Source organism: Thalassophryne amazonica, chromosome 16 (genome assembly GCF_902500255.1).
Source record: "Thalassophryne amazonica chromosome 16, fThaAma1.1, whole genome shotgun sequence".
Classification (NCBI taxonomy): domain Eukaryota; kingdom Metazoa; phylum Chordata; class Actinopteri; order Batrachoidiformes; family Batrachoididae; genus Thalassophryne; species Thalassophryne amazonica.
In genome coordinates, this window is record NC_047118.1 from 17,743,935 (window position 1) to 17,766,681 (window position 22,747).

Here is a 22,747-nt window from a genome sequence, read left to right on the forward strand (position 1 = left end):
CAGCGCAGGATGGCGGGACCACATCTCACTCAAGGCCTGCCACAGGGAAATGACGTCACCGACACGCATGAAAAAAACTCACGCATGTGCACGAGGGTTCAAGCATGATTGGTGTAATCGCACGTCAATCAAATCCATATAGTTTTTTTTTTTTATAAAACTGCCGGTTAGTTTTATAAGATACCTCGTATAGCCATTTTAATATGCATGCATGATGATTTGCAATGGTGTTTGTGTGGTACTCTACTGGCCAGTTACATTAATATTATTATTGTTGTGGGGAATTAAAGCTAACATATTCACATTAATTGGAACTAATTTTGTGTTGGCATGCCAGTAAAAGGAGATGAGAGAGGGGCATCAAATGGTACTTTTATATATTAAAAGCAAAGTGGCCTCTGTGTGCATGGATGCATGCATGTGTGCATGCATGTGTATGACTTAGATCATGGAGAAACTGGGGAAGCTGACATTTGAAGAGTTCAGATGCAAAACCCAGTACGTACTTTTTTCTAAATGGAGAAAAATGCAGTTGAAAATCAAGATTTAAAGGAAACCATATTCGGAAATGCACAGACTTTCATCAATAAAATGAGAACAGTTTGTTCAAATTCTTTCATATTTTGCACACTGATGGTCCCCTTGACAGTCAAGTACATGTTGGCCTCAACTAAAAATTTATGGTTTTGGAGATACAGGGTTTTGCATCTGAACTCTTCATTTTCTGTTTGGGTCAAGGATGAACACTGTGAAAAGGAAAAGTTGGAAGGACTAATATTTTTGGAGAAATTAGGGTTAGGTAACAACAAGCAGGTTTAGGTGTTCCTCACTCGGGGAGGAGGAGTAACAGAAAGACAGAGGACAGGAAGGAGAGGAACAGCAGTAGCCAGAAAACCAGCAGCTATCAGTGCGTCTGGCATTTATATTTATATTTGCAAACTGTGTGTGTGCTTCTTACCCTGTGTGCTGCTACACAATGCTGCTGGAACCTCAATTTCCCTGAGGGAGTCTTTCCAAGGGATTAATAAAGTTCTATCTAATCTAATCTAATGGTAAACAATGGATGTTGATAGTAAATTCTGGACTCGCACGCCCATTCCAGCGGGGGCAGTAAAATCATCTATTCAATTCCATTTCAATTTTATTTATATAGCGCCAAATCACAACAAAAGTTGCCCCCAAGGCGCTTTATATTGTAAGGCAAGGCCATACAATAATTACGTAAAACCCAATGGTCAAACGACCCCCTGTGAGCAAGCACTTGGCGACAGTGGGAAGGAAAAAACTCCCTTTTAACAGAAGAAACCTCCCGCCAGAACCAGGCTCAGGGAGAGGGCAGTCTTCTGCTGGGACTCGGTCATACTATATATAAACCAAGTGGCCTCTGTGTACGTCTGTGCATGTGTGTAACTTCAATCATGGAGAAACTGGGGAAAGCTGACGTTTGGTGTTTGGTATTTTGGGTCAGTGTGGCGCCCGTGGATCCCCATGGGCAACGCTGGGATGCCGAAAACATTTGCACAGTACTGCATCATCTGTTGACGGTTTTAGAGTACTCCAGAATCCTTTGCGCACCGGGGAGGAGGCTTGATAATGGCTCAGCTTAATGCTAACTTTAACATTGAAAACGCCATAGACATGCTAACGCCTTAGCATTTTGAGTCCCATTTTTAAAAATACATCTATCAACTGTTTCAGAAGACATAACAGTTCGCGTTCAAAATAAAAAGGTAAATATTACCTCAATACATGTGCTCTTTAGGGTTTTAGCGGGGAAAATTAAGATAGAGCAAAATAAAACAAAGAACAACGAAGCAGCAGACGAATCCCCTGCTTCATGGTTCAAGGTTCAAAGCAAAGCTGTGCTGCAGAAATGCTTGATTACAGACCCGCTGCAGGGTCTGTAATCAATGTAGAGAAATGATCATTTTCCTGACAAACACCCCCAAAAACAACGGCCACTCTGAAGGACTGATAAGGGAATCGTTAAGCAAAAAGGCTGTTGATGTCGATGGATTGAATAATTTCTTAAGGATATCGACACACAACCCTAACAGCAACACGTTTTTTTTTTTTTTTTTTTCTTTAAGAAGCCCTCTTATTCTCACTCTTTACCTGTATTAATTGCACCCGTTTGAACTTGTTCCCTGTATAAAAGACACCTGTTCACACACTTAATCAATCACACTCCAACCTGTCCACCATACCACGACCAAGAGTGTCTAAGGACCCAAGGACAAAACTGGTAGAACCTGCACAAGGCTGGGATGGACTACAGGACAACAGGCAAGCAGCTTGGTAGAAGACAACAACTGTTATGATTATTTATTAGAAAGAGGAAGAAACACAAGATGACTGTCAATCTCCCTCGGTCTGGGATTTCATGCAAGATCTCACTTTGTGGGGTAAGGATGATTCTGAGAAAACTCAGAACTACACAGGAGGACCTGGTCAATGACCTGAAGAGAGCTGGGACCACAGTCTCAAAGATTACATTCATAACACATGACACCATCATGGTTTAAAATCCTGCAGGGCAGCAAGGTCCTCCTGCTCAAGCCAGCACATGTCCAGGCCCGTTTGACGTTCACCAGTGACCGTCTGGATGATCCAGAGGAGGTATGGGAGAAGGTCACGTGGTCAGATGAGACCAGAATAGAGCTTTTTGGAATCAACTCCACTTACCATGTTTAGAGGATGAGAACAACCCCAAGAAAACCATCCCAACCGTGAAGCATGGGGGTGGAAACATCATACTCTGGGGGTGCTCTTCTGCAAAGGGGACAGGACGACTGCACCGTATTGAAGGGAGGATGGATGGGGTCATGTATTGTGAGATTTTGTCAACAACCTCCTTCCCTCAGTAAGAGCATTGAAGGGTCATGGCTGGGTCTTCCAGCATGACAATGACCCCAAACACACGCCAGGGCAACTAATGGAGGGGCTCCGTAAGAAGCTTTAAGGTCCTGGAGTGGCCTGGCCAGTCTCCAGACCTGAACTCAAATAGAAAATCTTTGAGGGAGCTGAAACTCCAAAACCTGAAAGATCTAGAGAAGATCCGTATGGAGGAGTGGACCAAAATCCCTGCTGCAGTGTGTGAAAACCTGGTGAAAAAGTAACAGGAACGTTTGACCTCTGTAATTGCAAACAAAGGCTACTGTACCAAATATTAACATTGATTTTCACAGGTGTTCAAATACTTATTTACAGCAGTAACACACAAATAAATTATTTAAAAAATCATACACTGTGATTTCCAGATTTTTTTTTTTTTTTAGATTATGTCTCTCACAGTGAACATGCACCTAAGATGAAAATTTTCAGACCCCTCCATGATTTTTAAGTGGGAGAACTTGCAAAATCGCTAGGGTGTTCAAATACTTATTTTCCTCACTGTATATTTACTTGTACATTTTTTATTATGGTGTGTAGAGCATCCCCCTCATGGTATTTTAGTTGAAAAATCTTACATGCAGATGTTTGTGCAAGTCTCATTTGCTTATTAAATTTGCATTATGTACTGAAGCCTTTTGTGCAGAATCAATAATGCAGGAAAATTTGGAAGTTTCTGCAGCAGCACTTGATTTTGAGCTGCTCACGTTTCTGTAACAAAAGGGGGGAAGCTTGATTTCATGTCATTAATAGTGCAGGCGTGAAAAGGCTTTGGCAGGCCTGCCGAGTCAATGCGCGTGATTCGTTTAATTAAACCTCTAAGTCTGTGCGAGGGTGTAGAGGAGATTTACATTCATCCCTTCCATTGACCCTCTCTTGCCTTTGATTGTTCATTAACAATGATCATGAGGGAAGCCCTGGCTGGAGCTCACTGCTGCAGCATCAGCGTTTTCCCCTCAGTCTGCTTGGTGTCAGCTCTGCTTTGCCTCCATTCCACAGCATGCGTTGTCATTAATCAGGCCTCTCCGAGGGGGATGAGCCAGCCCTTATTCATTTAAGCTGCTTTAAAGAAGTGTTCATTCTCTCAGTCAGCCTGCTCTCTCAACTTTCTCCATTTGCGCCAGTTGTCCAACTTAACGATTAACCGTCACCCTCAACACGCAGTGACATTTATTTTTCCTCCGATGCTTCCTCCTCTGACAAGCAAGTACTTAAACTGCTCATCACTTCATTCTTTGACTTCTTTAAAGAGAAACTGGACCCTGAAGATGGAAGCCCAGTTATAAATTGGTATCAGATGAGATGTATGAGTGTGTTGTCCTGCTTTCCATATTTTCACACTGAGGCAAATGTTATGTGCCCAGTCTCTCCAATAACAGTCAAATAGTAACAGGCAACTAGAAAGTATTCACAGCGTTTCACTTTTTCCACATTTTGTTGTGGTACAGCCTAATTCCAAAATGGAAGAAATTCATTTTTTTTTCTTCTTCAAAATTCTACACACAACACCCCGTAATGACAACATTAAAAAGTGTTTATTTTTTTGCAAATTTATTAAAAATAAAAAACTCAGATATCACTCGCACATAAGTATTCACACCCTTTGCTCAATACTTTGTTGATGCAACTTACAGCCTCATTTATTCTTGAATATGATACCACAAGCCTGGTGCACCTATCTTTGGGCAGTTTTGCCTATTCCTCTTTGCAGCACCTCTCCTGCTCCATCAGGTTGGATGGGGAGCGCCGGTGCACAAACATTTTCACATCTCTCCAGAGATGTTCAGTCAGATTCAGGTCTGGGCTCTGGCTGGGCCACTCAAGGACACTCACAGAGTTGTCCTGAAGCCACTCCATTGATATCTTGTCTGTGTGCTTAGGGTCATTGTCCTGAGGTCAAGAGTGCTCTGGAGTAGGTTTTCATCCAGGTTTTCATCTTTGTACATTGCTGCATTCATCTTTCCCTCAATCCTGACTAGTCTACCAGTTCCTGCTGCTGAAAAACATCCCCACAGCATGATGCTGCCACCACCCTTCACTGTAGGAATGGTGCCTGGCTTCTTCCAAACATAATGCCTGGCATTCATGCCAAAGAGTTCAATCTTTGACTCATCAGACCAGAGAATTTTGTTTCTCATGGTCTGACAGTCCTTCAGGTGCCTTTTGGCAAACTCTAGGAGGGCTGCCATGTGTCTTTTACTAAGGACTGGCTTCCATCTGGCCACTCTACCATACAGGCCCGATTGGTGGATTGCTGCCCAGATGGCTGTCCTTCTGGAAGGTTCTCCTCTCTCCACAGAGGAATGCTGGAGCTCTGACAGAGGGACCATCAGGTTCCTGGTCACCTCCCTGACTAAGACCCTTCTCCTTTTATCGCTCAGTTTAGATGGGCGGCCAGCTCTAAGAAGAGTCCTGGTGGATCCGAACTTCTTCCATTTGCGGATGATGGAGGCTACTGTGCTCATTGGGACCTTTAAAGCAGCACAAATGTTTCTGTACACTTCCCCAGATTTGTGCCTCGAGACAATCCTGTCTCAGAGGTCTACAGACAATTCCTTTGACTTCATGCTTGGTTTGTGCTCTGACATGCACTGTCAACTGTGGAACCTTATAGGTAGACAGTTGTGTGTCTTTCCAAATCATGTCCACTCAACTGAATTTACCCCAGGTGGACACGAATTAAGCTGTAGAAACATCTCAAGGATGATCAGTGGAAACAGGATGCACCTTAGCGCAATTTTGTGCTTCATGACAAAAGCTGTGAATACTTTTGTACATGTGAGTTCTTAGTTTATTTTTATTTTTAAAAATTTTTCAAAACTCTCCAAAAACATTTTATCACAATGTCATTATGGGGTATTGTGTGTAGAATTTTGAAGAAAAAAATGAATTTAAGAATTTTGGAATAAGTCTGTAACAACACTGTAAAATTACTGAAGAATCAAAGCTGTATTCTCATATGTACGTATATAGTATGCATACATAGTATGGTGGACACAGTGCAATGAAATTCTTACTTGAAAGCCTTCTTCACAGACTAGACAATTTAGAAACAGTACAACTTTGCAAAGTAAAATGAAATTCTGCCTAGTATACCATAACTAATGTTTCTGTGTAGGCTCTCAGTTGTCCAGGTGGTTTCCATAGTAGAGAAGCTTGAATTTTCGAATGGACTGGGTTGCTTGACACAAGGACGGTTTGCTTCAAATTGCAGAAGCTCCCTCAGCTAAAATTCTTGCTCTGGTAGTCTGACTTCTGTCTGACTCTCGTTGAGAAGAACAAACAGAAGCTACAAAAGCTGGAGTTTTAAACCTAACCAGACGCCTCCTACCGGGAGGCAGACTGCTATAGGCTAGTAGTGACTAAACAATTGCTTTAATTAGCACCTATTGTGCTGTAGTTAGCAATCTCCTAATGACAGGGCAGCTGTCCCTCCTAATGATGGGACTGACGCCTCTCCTGATGGCGTGAATGACTCATTACCATGAACAAAAGACTGACACTGCTTTGAGTACCCCGTTGTAAACAGGGGACAAATCGTGTCTCAGACCCCCTCCCCGCTTAAGGCTGAGTTTCAACTGTTTCACATAGAATGCCTCTTTCACCCCTCTCTCAAATCATTTCTTCTCTCTGGCTAAGATTTTAACTTCCTTGTCCTCAAATGTGTGGTTAGTGTCTTTAAGGTGGAGATGAACTGCAGACTGAGGTCCACTGGTGCCCTCTCTCATATCAAAGCAGTTTCAGTCTTTTGTTCATGGTAATGAGTCATTCACACCATCAGAAGCGGCGTCAGTCCCATCATTAGGAGGGACAGCTGCCCTGTCATTAGGAGCATGCTAACTAGAGCACAATAGCTGCTAATTAAAGCAATTGTTTAGTCACTAGCCAATAACAGTCTGCTTCTTGGTAGGAGACATCTGGTTAGGTTTAAAACTCCAGCTTTTGTGGCTTCTGTTTGTTCTTCTCGACAAGGGTCAGACAAAAGTCAGACTACCAGAGCAAGAATTTTAGCTGAGGAAGCTTCTGCGATTTGAAGCAAAACATCCTCGCGTCAAGCAACCCAGTCCAGTCGAAGATTCAAGCTCCTCTATTACATAACTAATGTTATATTATCAAAGTCACCACAATGGTGAAAATGTTGTGTGTGGAGTGACTGTTCAGACTTTGACTTGTTTATTGTGTGCTGAGGAAGGGAAGGGGGGGAAAACAATTTTAGAAGGACTGCATTTGTATAGCACTTTTCCATCTAGCAGACTGCTTTACAATGATGCATCACATTTGTTTTCCCATCCAAGGACAGTACCTATTTGTACAGCTGGGTGGACTGAAACAAAGCAGTGTCTCTTGTCCAAGGACAGAGACAGACAGCATGAGCACTAACCAAACCCAGGTCTACACATTTTCAGGCCGGCTCCTCATGCCTTATAATGCTTTCTAAATATTGCACAAACGTATGTGAAACATACTGTTAGCACATATTGCACATTATAATGCATATTATGATCATTGTGTAGAGGGACTGTGCAGACTTTGATTTTTATATTGTGTGTTTGGGGTGGGGGTAGAATGGGGAAAAGCAGTATTGCACATAACACACTATTAAGATATTGTACTTTATATTCCATGTTATGAATACTGCTGGGATAGGCTCCAGCCCCCGCGACCCTTAACTGGACTAAGCGGTAGAAGATGGATGGATGGATGGATGGATGGATGAATATTGTTATTATTGCACACACTGTTGCCATTGCACACTAAAACTGTAGTTAATCAAGGTCTAATTACAAGTAGTATTTGGGCCTTGCAGGAATATTTGAAAGTATAACTGGGTATTACGTCTCGAGCAGGGGTCTCACAGTGATGGCTCGTAGGCTGCCAAAATATTGTGGACCACATGTGCCAAGTGCCTGTGCTACCCTTCACTGCATCCACAAAACCATGGAACCACCTTGGGTCTTCGATGGCAACCACCCAGGCAGATAATTGGTCCATCTCCACCCAGTAGCTGTTTATTTGCCAGAGCAACCTTCACCTTTTCCTATAACTGGGGTCCTCAACAGTCGGGCACCTATGGACTATCTGCCACATGGCCAAATTACCACATTACCTTGGTCTTTACATGCAGGAACTGTAGGTGGTCCTGTAGCCAGTAGGTAGTAGTTTTGGGGGGTTGGTGGCGGGATTAGTCATTTAGCACCCATAACAATGGCTCACAAAGCTAAAAATCAAGAAAGATTTTTGTTTCTGCTCTCTGTGGGATAAATTCTGCAGCTGCTTTCCATCAGTATGTAGCACCACACTATGCTGAGGGGGAAAAGCTGTTTGGAGCCTCATGTCTGGACAAGACAAACCCACAAGGGTCTTGTCTTTGGAGGATGACGACTGGTGCGGTGCTGAGGGGTGCCCTGCTGCACGGCAATGCCCAGGTCAAAACCTGAGGCGGTGCATGTGGGTGGGTACCTGGAACATCCTTTCTCTCAGTCAGGATGAACATCTCCCATTATGATATGTATGTTTTTTTAATATTGCATATATTAATATTATATAGTTATTTTTCTTTCTTTACTTATAACACAAAAAGGACTTTCAGCATGACACTATTTTAGACTGAATCATCATTTTATATTATGCGCAGAAATTAATCATTTGAATAGGGATATCCCCAAAACATTCATTTAATTTTGATTAACTCCAGGAGTTGATTAGTACTGAGTTTAAGACAAGTAGAAATTCTTTCTTTCTTTCTTTCTTTCTTTCTTTCTTTCTTTCTTTCTTTCTTTCTTTCTTTCTTTCTTTCTTTCTTTCTTTCTTTCGTTATCACATGTGCAGTCTCCCCCATAATGTTGCAGAGTCAGAAACAGCCATTAAAATCACAATCAAACATTACTAACTGGAGTTTCAAACCTTCCTCTAGCGCATCAAAACATCAGCAGTTTGCATTTTGTCCATCACACGGTTAACAGTAGCTAACGTTTTTAGCTAGCTAGCTAGTTTCTACAACAAAATCGGCTACTCTTTGGGGTTATCAAATGTTTTAAGACAAGAGGAATTTTGAAATGCTGAAAAATATCACTGTGTGGAAATTTCATGACTTTGAGGAAAGGAAGAAAAAAAACTTTCATTGTTCAAGGATGCACAGAACACAGATTAAACACCATGCACAGAACACACAGAATACACAGATTAAACACTGTGCACAGAACACACAGAATACACAGATTAAACAGTGCACAGAATGTACATATTAACTAAAATGTACAAAATGCACAGAACACACACAACAGACATATTAAACACAATGTTCAGAACATACAGATTAAACCCAGTGCACAGAACACATAGATTAAACACAACACACAGAATGCACAGATTAAACTAAATGCACAGAATGCACAGAACATACACAGCACAATGCACAGACTGTACAGATTAAACACAATTCACAGAACACAAAGATTAAACAGAATGCACACAACACATACAACACAGAGATTAACTACAATGCACAGAACACAGACAGCACACAGATTAACTACAATGCACAGAACACATACAGCACACAGATTAAACATAATGCACAGAACACATACAGCACACAGATTAAACACAATGCACAGAACACATACAGCACACAGATTAAACACAATGCACAGAACACAGACAGCACACAGATTAAACACAATGCACAGAACACATACAGCACACAGATTAAACACAATGCACAGAACACATACAGCACACAGATTAAACATAATGCACAGAACACATACAGCACACAGATTAAACACAATGCACAGAACACACAGAATACACAGATTAAACACTGTGCACAGAACACACAGAATACACAGATTAAACAGTGCACAGAATGTACATATTAACTAAAATGTACAAAATGCACAGAACACACACAACAGACATATTAAACACAATGTTCAGAACATACAGATTAAACCCAGTGCACAGAACACATAGATTAAACACAACACACAGAATGCACAGATTAAACTAAATGCACAGAATGCACAGAACATACACAGCACAATGCACAGACTGTACAGATTAAACACAATTCACAGAACACAAAGATTAAACAGAATGCACACAACACATACAACACAGAGATTAACTACAATGCACAGAACACAGACAGCACACAGATTAACTACAATGCACAGAACACATACAGCACACAGATTAAACATAATGCACAGAACACATACAGCACACAGATTAAACACAATGCACAGAACACATACAGCACACAGATTAAACATAATGCACAGAACACAGACAGCACACAGATTAAACACAATGCACAGAACACATACAGCACACAGATTAAACATAATGCACAGAACACAAACAGCACACAGATTAAACACAATGCACAGAACACATACAGCACACAGATTAAACATAATGCACAGAACACATACAGCACACAGATTAAACATAATGCACAGAACACATACAGCACACAGATTAAACACAATGCACAGAACACATACAGCACACAGATTAAACACAATGCACAGAACACATACAGCACACAGATTAAACATAATGCACAGAACACATACAGCACACAGATTAAACACAATGCACAGACCACATACAGTACACAGATTAAGCATGATGCACAGAACATACATATTTAACACAATGCACAGAACACACTAAATATACAGCTCAAACTGAACGGAACACATATAACATATAGATTAAACACAATGCACAGAACACATACAGTACACAGATTAAACATGACGCACAGAACATACAGATTAAACAGTGCACAGAACACATAGAACATACACATTAAACAATGTACAGACTAAACACAATGCACAGAAGACACCGATTAAACACAATTCACGGAACACACAGATTAAACACAGTGCACAGAACACATACAGCACACATATTAAACATGACGTACAGAACATACGGATTAAAAACAATGCACAGAACACACAGATTAAACACAGTGCTCAGAACACATATAACATACAGATTAAAGAATGTACAGATTAAACACAATGCACAGAACACATAGAACATACACATTAAACAATGTACAGACTAAACACAATGCACAGAAGACACAGATTAAACACAATTCACAGAACACAGATTAAACACAGTGCACAGAACACAAAGAACATACAGATTAAACAATGTACAGATTAAACACAATGCACAGAACACATAGAACATACACATTAAACAATGTACAGACTAAACACAATGCACAGAAGACACAGATTAAACACAATTCACGGAACACAGATACATAACACATACAGCACACATATTAAACATGACGCACAGAACATACGGATTAAAAACAATGCACAGAACACATGTAACATACAGATTAAAGAATGTACAGATTAAACTCAATGCACAGAACACAGATTAAACACAGTGCTCAGAACACATATACAGATTAAACAATGTACATAGTATTAAACACAATGCGCAGAATGTACAGATTAAACAATTCACAGAACACACACAACACACATTTTAAATACAATACACAGAACACACAGAATACACAGATCAAGCATAATGCACAGAATGTACAGAATAACAAACTGCACAGATTAGACACAATTCACAGAACACAGAGATTAAACACAATGCACAGAACATACAGATTAAACACTATCCACAGAACACAGAGATTAAACGGTGCACAGAACACACACAACACAGAGATTAAATACAATGCACATAACATACAAATTAAACACAATGCACAGAATACACAGATTAAACAGAATGTACAGAACACACAAAATGTACAGATTAAACAGTGCACAGATCACACAGAATACACAGATTAAACACAATGCACAGAAAGGGGCAGAACAGACAGACATTACAGTGTGGGGAGTAAAGGAGGAGAAGGAATTTACATACTGGGAAAGGTGCTACTTATGTAAGACGACCATATAATCACAGCTGTCCTCTACTGCAGAACTTGAATCATCTACTTATCCATCAAGCGCATTAGAGGATTTTATTTATTTATTTATTTTTATGGCCCTGTGTCCAGATGTGGCATTGTTTTTTGGATAACATGCCCGTAACTGACACATCTCAACTGACAAGTCCACAGCAGCCCGTGAATATTTGCTTGCACCAACTTGACCTTTGTGCTTCCCTGGCAATTAAAGTTTAATGATGGCATTTATGGCATGATGCAAACAGATGCATGAAAAATGCTGGCACATGGGCATCTGTCCAGTGGAGTTTCACAGAGCCAAAGCAACAGCAACACACGAGGAGGAGAGAAGCAAAAGGGCAGAAGAAGGAAGACAGCTGGACACCAGAGGCTGTTTGAGACGCAAAATATAAAGTGACTTCAGTTGATATTTCAGACTAATCAAGAGCAATTAGATGAGGTCATGCTGTTAAATGAAGCTTACTGAGAAACATTCCTGAATTATGTATAGCAAACTCCCCAACATGTCATATTTGAACCGAAGCACTCAGAAACTCTTCTTTTGTCTATTATAAATATGACAGATTTTTCTGTCTTTTCATGCACTATGTATCTGAGATGACTCACTGATTTTTTTTTTCCTCTGTCAGATAAAAATGAAACAATGCTAACAATAACAATGAAGATTCAAATCCACTGCAGCCTCTGCACACTCACATTTGTGCATCACCATGTGGAGCTGCAGATGTGAAATGCAAAATCTGAGCTTTTTAACAGAACAGCGCACATTATCTCATCATGATGCATGGTGGATTAGGACGTAAACATGGCATTATTTCACCACTGGAAGCAAATGCAAAGCTTCTCTGAGCCGTGAGCTTGGCTTTGCTCAGCGAGTCACATGTCAGGAATATACATTAGATTGCATTATAAGATGCAATAAAAGAAGTCAAAACAAAAAGCTCATCCAGGAATTTGATTATGGCAAATGCAGTTTGGTGTAAAACATAACCAAGCTTCCACAATGCTCATATAGTTTGTTAGCCTGTGAACCAAATGAATCTGAGAGCTTATATTTGATTTGCTGCAGCAGATTACTTTCCCCCCTCTCCCACTGAAGCTGATCTCCACCAGGCTGACTAATCGGCCCGGCCAATCACAGGCGTTTATCTAATATAGAGCAGACAGGTTCTCTCGTAATGTAAACTCTGGTCTAGGCACATGCACCGATGCCACGGATCACCGCATCCACCACACTATAGAACCATCCCGGGCAACCACCCAGGCAGACAACCTTTATAATATTAAAATGTGGCCTTTTTGCAGTTGTTGGGATCTTCAACACTAAGGTCCCTTTGCCACACAGTCAAAACAGCAAAGCTGATATTCCCTCAGAATGCAAGGGATACTCCTCACCTGAGTCTTCATAAATAGCTGCATGTTTGACACAAAGCCATTCTGAAAAGGCCAAGTTCCAAAAACATTCAGTCTTTGTCTTAGGTCACTGGTTAGCAAGTCTCACAACCGCATAGTAAAGGCACCTTGTCACGCACATATTTGATCCCTGCCCAATTCATTGTGCCCGTGCATCCCGCTTGACGCCACGCTATGTAAAAGAATTATTTGGTACTTGGCTGATGAAACCATTCTCTCATCGCTCCCAAAATCACAGAGAAATCATCTACAGCTGCAGGTTGTCTTGTGCGAATCTTGTCTCAAAGTTAATTATTTATAAATGTTATATATATATATATATGTAGTAATGGATTGGTAAAACAGTTGCATTTTCATTCTTTCTTATGAGTTAGATAATGTATCTGTAAAATTATGTTTATTATAGCTGTAGTAGCATCTCGTCATAATCGTTCAGATGCCCTGTGCGCAGTGATTAGGTTGCACAATATTCAGGACTAGTTCCTGAAATTAATATGTGGCAGAAGTTTTGAACATTTTTCAAATTTTCTTTGCGCACTGCTATGCAGCCGCGCACCACTCACACACAGTTTGCAACAGTTTACGACTCGTTTACTCATCAGCATGCCAGATGGCGTGCCACTGTGGGGATCAAACTCACGCAAGTGTCAAGGTGCCTTAAGCCAGGAAGCATCAGGACCACGAAGACATTGACTTTCATTCTCTTATATAAGTATCACCATCGCCAGACACCTCTGTCCAGTGACCTCATAACTCCATCATCCTTTGCCCATCACCTTGAACTCAAATCAGATCTGGGAGTAAATGAAAGCCAGACACTGCAACGCCACACTCAGCTTGTCAAGTACATGACAAGCTGAGTGTGGCGTCAAGACACCCACTGACTCCACAAAGATCACAGCTTTGTCCACAAAGTCACTGTCATACAACCTTTCCTCACCAAAAAAAGGCACCTAAGCCACTGTTTTCCACAACCCAGATGAAAACTCCGCCCTCAGAATTTCCAACTTTGGAAAATGCCACTGAAAACCAGAATTCCTACTCGGTTATTCGGCAAAGGTTCTCACAACTTCATATCATTACACAAAAAGGCCATGTCAGTTCAATTCAGTTATTCATACTGCACCAAATCACAACATACATTGCCTCAAGGCACTTCACCAGGGTAAGATCTAACCATACCAACCCTTCAAAGCAAGCACATAGACAATAGTGGCAAGGAAAACTCAGATTGTACTGACTGCAGGAAGAAATCTCAACCAGATTAGACTTGGAGGGGTGACCATCTGTTCTGGCCATGCTATCTATGACAAAAATCAAAGTACAAAAGAGAAATGTCCAACATGCCAAACAGAGAAGATGGAACCAAGCATCCAGGCTCTTGACAGTTCCAGTGGTCATAGAGACCAACCAATCCAATAAAGAACAACAAAGATCCTGGGCCCACAAAGGGCGTCCATCATCTACAACTGACAGCTCTGAAAGTCCCCCAGACTCCACATTGCGACCCCCCCCCCCCCCCCCCCCCCAAAAAAAAAGAACCCCATCTTACACGGTAAAGGTTATCCAGCACATAGTGGGTAAAACAATCGACTCGTTTGTCTTGATAAAACATTAATGTTCCTTCTATACATTTTTTGCTCTTGTGTTTCTTCAGTTAAGTGAAGCCCACATCTGTCTGTCTGTCTGTCTGTCTGTCTGTCTGTCTTGTATTGTTGGTACAAAGGCAGCACAGTAAACTGAGAGTCAACCATGTTTTTCATCGACTTTGTGCATGAAATATCCTGAGCTAAAAAAATGGTGTAATTTTGAGCTACAACAGGTACTTGTATCTATAAATTGTCCTTGAAAAAGTCACAAAAGGTGCTCAAGTTCCCAACTCCATTAAGCAATCCAGAGGAAATCCGACCACATAGTGGCTCCACCCACCCGCTAAACTAGTTGATTCTAATCAATTCAACTCTTCAGGCAGATCATCAGTGAAATCACCTGTTGTAGGTGCACAGGTTTCTACCTGTATATTAAACATTCTAATCCAATTACATTTTTTCCGCAAATCTGACTGGTTAATCGTGTGAGATTTCAGACCGTATAATATCGGGTGTAAGGTTGCAAAATATTCAGCCGTTTCACATTTCATGTATTACTCCGCGCCCTAACTGCACGTGCTGCTACGTAGATGTCAATAATGGCAGTGTCAGCTAGTCGTGTAGCGACGACGATGCCGAAATGGGTGATTTGAAGCTACCATATACGAAAGTATTGATGTGGATTCTGATACAGATTTACCGTTTCACATTTGATGGATCTGATGGATTTTCACATTTGATGGATTACTCCACACTGTGACTGTTGTTGGAGCGACATTACCCCAATGGTAAGCCTCGCCGACCAAATTACCTACAGAAAAATAAACCGTGCAAACAATGGAATTGGATTAGAATGGGAATAAACCCCCTTGTGTCTGATGATTTGCGGATGTTCATGCTGGATTACGGTCACAAATATCTGTTTTACTCAAGAGTAAAAAACGTAAAGCTCAATTTGCGACCGCATAACCCAGCATGAACATCCGCAAATCATCAGACACAACAGGGTTATTCCCTAAGTGAAAACGTACATTAAGATATAACATTTTTGCATATGACCACTTTTCATTGTTTACAACATGAATATGTCAAGAAGACAAAATAAAGCAGGTGTGGCAGGTGAGTGGTTCATGTGCTTGTTTCCAGAGCAGAAGGTTCCCGGTTCAAGACTTCCCCTGCCTATTTTCCATGTAATGTAGAGTTAGAGTGCCAAATCAACATGCAGATTGGTCTTGGACCTGCTGTGGCAACCCAGAGTAAAAATAAAAACAGGGAGAAGTCCAAGGAACGTATCATCTCAAGAAAATAAAACTCCACCTTCCCCTTTGATGCTTCTAAATGCAGCTGATTTGGATCTCCAGTCTTCTTGAAAGCAACCTCATATCTGCCACAACCAAATATAGAAGGACTATTGTGATGAAATCACATTTTGTACCTTCAACGTATCTGACTGTTTATAGTTCCTGTCCTGACCTCCCATATCTGTGCTCTGTGCACTCTGCACTGCTCGCCAACCAATTGTCTGCACCACGTATGTCTTCCTGTCCCACCCGGGTGACCCTCCACTGCGTGGTGAACAGATCAGAGTGTTGGAGATTACAGAAGATTATCCTGCCCACAGGACCACTAACCCCTTTCTGCGTGACCAGACAGACAGATAACAGACAGCCTATAAATGTGCAAAACATATGCGTTTTGGCAAGAAATTGGAAAAACTGGCCATAGTCACATACCTGGCAAATGCCACAGGAACGGGATAATCAGTCTTTATTCCACACAGCAACAGGCGTGTGCGTTATGAAAGGCCAGCCACCGCCAGGCCTTTTAATCTGTTAATGCACTGCACAAAATAAATTCCATCAGACAGAGTGGTTTGGATTCGACACACAAAATTTTTAGCACAGTGATTTCTTCCACCTCAGGTATTTGCTGATCGTCTCGGCACTCTGTATTCCTCAAAAGACTCCGGAGGCATCCATTGCTTTGTATCACCATCAGCGGAACTCTGCACTTCCCAAAAACTCTTACAGGAGTCTCTCCTCAGGTGGAAACCCACTCATTCTGTCACTATCGTGTCTGCTTCACAAGTGGCTCAACCTTGTTTGAATGCAGCGACGTGAAACTGAGTACCTGCACAGTTCACACCTGTATGCTACACAGTAAACCCTGCAAATACAGCACACTGTGTATAGACCATACGAGGTCTGTTACAAAAAGTATCGGACCCTTTTTATTTTTTTCAAAACCTGATGGATTTGAATCACATGTGCTTGCATGAGCCAACCTTGAACCTTTGTGCAACATGCGTGAACTTTTTCACAACCTGTCGATTGCATCATTTTCTGGTAAGCAGCCTTTGTGTGGGACGTGTGCTGTGCACTCGGTGGATTTTCATTTCAAGGAAAAAGACGGAACGACTGGAGCAGCACCGCATCAAATTTTGCCAGAAACTGGGCAACAGCCAGGTGGAAACCATTCAGATGATTCAGACGGCTTTCGGTGACTTTTCAGTCGTGTGACTAGCCGAGAAATTGTGGAAGAGGTGGGCATGTCACAGCATGTCCTGTGAGACTTCCAACATGGAGGTGCTTTTGCACCGCCGTCAGCAGCAGCATGAATTTCACCACCAATCTTTTCATGGCCAAATCTTCTGTCACAGTGGAATGTACCGAAAAAGTGCTGATGTCCACCTCTTCCGCAACTTCTCAAACAGTCACACGACGGTCCCGCATCACCACAGCGTTCACTTTGGAAATGATCTGGTCATTTCAGCATGTTGCACACCGTTGTGCGGACATCTTTAAACCGGTTGTACCGATCCTTAATCTGTGTGATGCCCAAAGCATCGTCACCGAAAGCCGTCTGAATCATCCGAATGGTTTCCACCTGGCTGTCGCCCAGTTTCTGGCAAAATTTGATGTGGCGCTGCTCCAGTCGCTCCGTCTTTTTCCTTGAAATGAAATCCGCCGAGCACACTGCACACGTCCCACACAAAGGCTGCTTACCAGGAAATGACGCAGCGACAGGTGTGAAAAAGTTCACGCATGCGCCACGAAGGTTCAAGGTTTGCTCATACAAGCACACGTGATTCAAATCCATCAGGTTTTTTGTGGACTTGTAATGATGTTGTGGAGTTTGAGAACATAACTGCTGTTCAACAATCAGAAAGTAACAGTTTGCCTCTCCAGTTTAAAATATTTGTGTAAATGCTTTTGATCTTCCTTAGACTCAAACTGAAAACAAATCTCTACAACTTGATATAAATTAATTAAAAATATAAAAGCCAAGATGATGGGTTGCATAAGTAATCAGCCCCTTTGGTATAATACCTGTAAATAATCAGTTTAATTTGTTATATGGCTGGGGGGGCCTGGCTGCCTTTTTGTTTCTGTCCTTTGTTTCTCCTTCCAGGTGGCTTGCATTTGGACTGAGTGGCTGTGTTGCTGAGGTTATCAGGACCTCACCCTGATCACCTGCGGCTCGTCAGGACTCACAGCTGAGGTGCATCTATATGGATTGGAACATGGTGGCATTTAAGACTGGAGTATACAGTGTGTATTTGCCAGAGACTCGACCTTGTGACCAGATGGGTGAGATCGTCGTCTCGGGAGCCATCTCATCATCAGTGGATGCAGAGAACGTCCAGGGTTTGATGCACGGTCTGTGAAAGAGGAGGGGGTGAGGTCTCACGCTCGTCAGCACACTTCCTGAGGTACGTTAGATTTTGTGACTAACATTTATACAGTCAGTAAATGTGGTGTCCCTCACACCTTTATTATATTGAGCTGTATGTTAGTCATGTATCGGCTTCCACTGCAGTGGAGTTTTGTGAACCGGATGTTCCATGCCTGCAGGTTGGGAAGTTGATTAGTAATCAAGCCAGGAAGTGTGTGCTGTTTGTACACCTTTAAGTGTTCTCTCTGTGTGTAGAGTGTGGACTCACATAATGGTTCCTTCTTTCACAGACTCGGTTTGTTGCGGCCACCTGGGGGATGTCGGCGGGGTCCTTGGGTCCGAACAGCTTCTGGCTCCGGACCGTTAGCGCTGCTGGGAGCGCACCACGCCAGACCGCACTTTCTGTTATTTTTGTATCACTGTTATGTATTAAATTCAGTTAGCCTTTGTACCGTGCTCTGCTTATTTCATACTGGGTCCTTCAAACGCTGGTCGGTTCTCCGAGCTGCGTCCGACACATAACATAATTGCCAGTTTTCTTCAGACAAGTCAGGGGATGGATACATGAACATTTCCAAGTCACTGATTATGTCTTGGACTTTATTTACATCAGTTATGAAGAAATACAAACAGTATGGCACTCTATGGTAAATCTGTGTGGAGTAGACAGTTCTCAAAAACTGAGTGACTGTGCAAGAAGGAGAACAGTGAGGAAAGCCACCAAGACACCCAGACAAGCCAGAAGACATTATAGGCTTCTGTGGCTGTGATTGAAAAAAATTGTGCACAGTGCAAATGCTGCGTTTTGTATCCCCAGTTATACAGCTTCATGATGAGGTGGTATAGAGGAGGGTCTTCTTTCACTAAAACATCAAATCTAGGCTTGCATCTCAGATGTACCTTCTGACAAATTGTAGGTGAACTTTCAGGTCTTCTTTTTAATAAAATCCTCCTCTGCTCCACTTCATCACAAAGCTGTATAACTGGGGATACAAAATCCAAGACTTGCACTGTGCACAATTTCACCAGTCACAGCCACAGAAGCCTATAACTTCTTCTGGCTTGTCTAGGTGTCTTGGTGGCTTTCTTCACTCTTCTCCTTCTTGCACAGTCACTCAGTTTTTGAGAACTGTCTACTCCACACAGATTTACCATAGAGTGCCATACTGTTTGTATTTCTTCATAACTGATGTAAATAAAGTCCAAGACATAGTCAGTAACTTGGAAATGTTCATGTATCCATCCCCTGACTCATCTGAAGAAAACTGGCAATAAAACTGATTATTTACAAATATTATACCAAAGGCGCTGATTACTTAAACAACCCATCATCTTGGCTTTTTTTATTTTTAATTAATTTATATCAGGTTGTAGAGATTTACTTTCAGTTTGAGCTTAAGGAAGATAATTTTAGAAATTTTTATATTGAGAAGCCTGGTTTACTTTTTGTATTTAAAATGCCATAAACAAATTAAAATATGTGAAATACCAAGGGGCTGAATACTTTTGCAAGCCACTGTAGCTAGTTTACTTGATTGCTGTTAACACAATCTCTTGACAGCTTGTACTTGGCTGACAGTATGAAGTTGTGTTTTCCTCATAGAAGAGGTTTTATAACTGCTGTTGCAGAATTTGGCTCCAAAATACATCAGCTTAGCAAGATAGCAGCTCCCAGTATTATCTTGTCTTAACAGTTGCCTGAGTGGCCATCAGAACCCTGCGATTAGCAACAAGGCCGAACCAGTTTATTAATAATAATAATAATAATAATAATAATAAAATAGGACAAATTGTTTCACAAAATAAAATACAATAAAACAGCAACAAATTGCCAAGAATATAAAACACTGATTAAAAATAGACCTTGAAAAAACTAAAATTAAACACTACGTAAAACATTAAGATATGTTTAAAAACTGAAGAACATCACATATAGGCCTATCTATTTTTATTTTCTGTTATGGTCTTTGTGCTTTTTAAAAAATGGAAAAATGGTCCAAAATAGGCGGGTTACTGCTCCTCACCTGTATCTGTAAGCAAGGTTGGGTAGGATTACTTTGAAATGTATGTATGTACATACATAGATGTAATCCACATGTATTCTTTCAAAGTAATCCTACCCAACCTTGTCTGTAAGAACCCACAATTTTTAGAACTGACTATGCAGAAATGTTTACAGAATTACTTACAGATATTTTCTGGACCCACTGACTGACATATTCAGCAGAACTATTCTTTATGTTAACAATATTAATTTGTAGACATAGTTGTCACGTTAGTCAGCATAGTTACCAAGTTAAGATATAAAAACATTTCCACTCCTGAAAACAGGAACTGTCTCAAATATGAAACGTACATGTTAGGAAAATTTACCTAAAAACACTGACACAGACAACAAATGAGACACCAGAAGAAACAGGTTTCAGTTTCTGAGATCTTTTGTTATTTAAAGCTTTAAAGGTAGATGTCATACAGAGTGTAGGTCTGGAGACAAATACGTGTACATTTAGTTTTCATGCCACTTATATACAGTCCCAAGGTGTTCCGAAGTCCATTGAGTGAAATCGTTTGACAGTATAAGACAGTCAGTCTCAAAGTCTATTGCTGGTCGTTCATTACACACTGATGAAATAATGTCTTGCTTCATCACATTGCATAAGACAATCAGTCTCATATGTCTCGCCTCATCAATCTGATCTGTCCTCTTTTCTCTTCCAAGGCATTGTTCAATCAATTACTAAGACAGTTATAATGGTAAATATATTTGACAAAGCTTTAACAACATTAACTTTTATAGCAACACATTTTTTGAAGAGTAGAGTACAGTTTTATGAATCTATCACGTCACGGAGACAGTTCACTTTATGAGGCTTAATTTTTCACCGTGCACATTTTGAATCTGTCATGGTTCATGGTGGCTTGGCCCTGAAGGTTGTAGGAGGCAAATGCAGACTCACAGACACAGGTGTTGGATTAAGAAAAATAGCTTTATCTGGTAAGCAGACAATAGGTTCGGTACACAGGAAATCAGTCAACGTAGTGGAGGTACAGGTAACAAGCTGAGGCAGAGTCCAAAAAACAAGCACAGTTCCAAATACATGGCAACAGGAGTTTACAGGGCTGAGGCAGAGGCAAAGTCAAAAAATGAGCACAGTTCAGGGAAAAGATGAGACGGAGGTCGGTAACACATTCAAGGTCAGAAATACTACAAGGCAAAACAGGACAAAGGAGTGAGGCTGGAAAGTGCAAAATGCAACAATCTGTCGAGGGACTGTGAGATGGTGAGGGCTTAAATACTAGTGGAAGAATAAGGGAGTGAAATAAGGATTAGGTGTGCAGAAAGTGCTGGAAGGGGGTGTAACCGGGGAAGACAAAGTTGAGTGCAAGAGAATGCAGTAAGACAAAAGCAAAGTGCAGTGGGGCAAGATAACTAAGCAACAGAAAACCTAATGGTGCAAAATGTGCCATGCTTAACTAACCATAATAAACAAGGACAAAACAAAGGGGAAAAACTAAGAACTAAAGTGGGGTGTCCAAGAGTGGAAAACCAGAAAACTAAAGATAATAACAATAAAACAAGAGTACGTGATACTGGCAAGTGAATGCAATAAACATGACAAAACTAACTATTGACTGAATAGGATATAAATGAAGAACAAAAACAAAACCAGAGACTACAGAATATAGACTAAACCACCAATAAATAATAAACAGAGAATTAAACCGGTAACAAAAGCATTATACAAAGTAAAGAAACTAACAGCCCCAAACCAAGACTTAAATGATGACGTATAATGAAATAAAAATTAAAATCGTAAAACCCTCAGAGAAGACCTAGACCCAAATAAGGGGAAAATGCAGACATGAACCCCGGGCTGGGGCAGATCCAGACAGAATCCAGTATTTTGCTTCATCTGGCCCCCACAAAGTGGTTTGGGCGACAACCCTTTTGGAGGTCATGACTGCTTTAAATGCACCCGTTTATCAGAGTGTTTGACTCATTCTCTACCTTCATCCGTCTTTTATAACTTGCCATATGTAAGTTGTTTATTAATTAAAAGGATTTTATGAACACCCACAAAAAGTAGAACCACTTGTCCAGCCCCGTCTTCCCTTTTCCACGTTTTGTTTTATCTCCTTCCTCCACTAAGCTCCAATACCCTTTAATATGTAAATCTGCCCGTGACCCCGGAGGCTACTC

The 22,747-nt window shown here is 41.1% G+C and overlaps 1 protein-coding gene across 1 annotated transcript in view; it reads right to left on the reverse strand.

Moving 5' to 3' along the window:
* The window catches only part of pde4a (phosphodiesterase 4A, cAMP-specific), a 159,534-nt gene that overhangs the window by 80,114 nt on the left and 56,673 nt on the right, over positions 1-22,747 (reverse strand). The gene's annotated exons all lie outside the window — the stretch shown is intronic.